Here is a 1,057-nt window from a genome sequence, read left to right as displayed (position 1 = left end):
TGTAGCCCCATTGTGCTAATTAGCTTAGCTTACCAATACAACGATATCGCCGTGTTGCCGTATATTTTTTAAACTTATTTAACGCGAAGGTCGTGGAATAATAATATACGTATGTGTACGATATGTGTACACGTCATACAAGGGGCTCATTCCCGCCGCTAGAATGTTTTACGTGTCACAGAAGTGGTCTTTTTTTTTTTTTTAAAAAAAAGGACGTTAATGTCCGTCCTAAAAGCTAACTATGTTTAGCGGAGCGGGAGTATTCAAGACGACGTGTACTTTAATCCGAGAAAATACGAAATAAACGGAGTAAAACCGCTAACGTCACGTTTCAAACGTCACTGCTAGCATATTCACGTCGGTTGCTGAGCGTTAACATCCGCTAGGTAGCAATGGCGAGTTCATTTCCGGTCCAATGTGTTTATTAAGACGTTGATTAAAAAAAATGACGACGGAGGAAGTGGCGATAATATTTTACGTCACGTGGACCGAAAATGTTTCTCCGTGGTTCCACGAACAGTTGTGTCGACGTCTTCTACTTCCGGTTGTGGTCGGTTGTAGCTTTACTGCGCGACACTACCCGTACATTAGCACATGCCTTGGTTTAAAACGTACATAAAGAACGTTAGCACAAAATGCTACATATACACAGCGTTGACCATAAACTAGGCGTTAATTCGTATTAAAAGAACAATAATATAAGTAATACTAATAAGTAATACTAATAATTAGTAATTTTCAAAATAAGTTATTTAGACTAGCGTGTAAAATAACTAGGAGGAAACTATTTTCTTTAAAATACAGGAATGTGGCGTATATAATGTGGCGTTTTTTAATTGAATTTCATACTGACCTATGAATGTATTTAAAAAAATAAACTTTTATTAATAATAAATCACCAGAGCTAACATTAGCAACAACAGTCCTGGTACAGAGACCAGAGCTAACGTTAGCTACAACAGTCCAGATACAGACACCATAGCTAACGTTAGCAACAACAGTCCTGGTACAGACACCAGAGCTAACATTAGCTACAACAGTCCTCGTACAGACACCA

Source organism: Cynoglossus semilaevis, chromosome Z, assembly GCF_000523025.1.
Source record: "Cynoglossus semilaevis isolate Cse_v1.0 chromosome Z, Cse_v1.0, whole genome shotgun sequence".
In the NCBI taxonomy this organism is placed as follows: Eukaryota; Metazoa; Chordata; class Actinopteri; order Pleuronectiformes; family Cynoglossidae; genus Cynoglossus; species Cynoglossus semilaevis.
The sequence above is the reverse complement of the archived record's forward strand: the minus strand, read 5'-3'. Positions refer to the sequence as shown.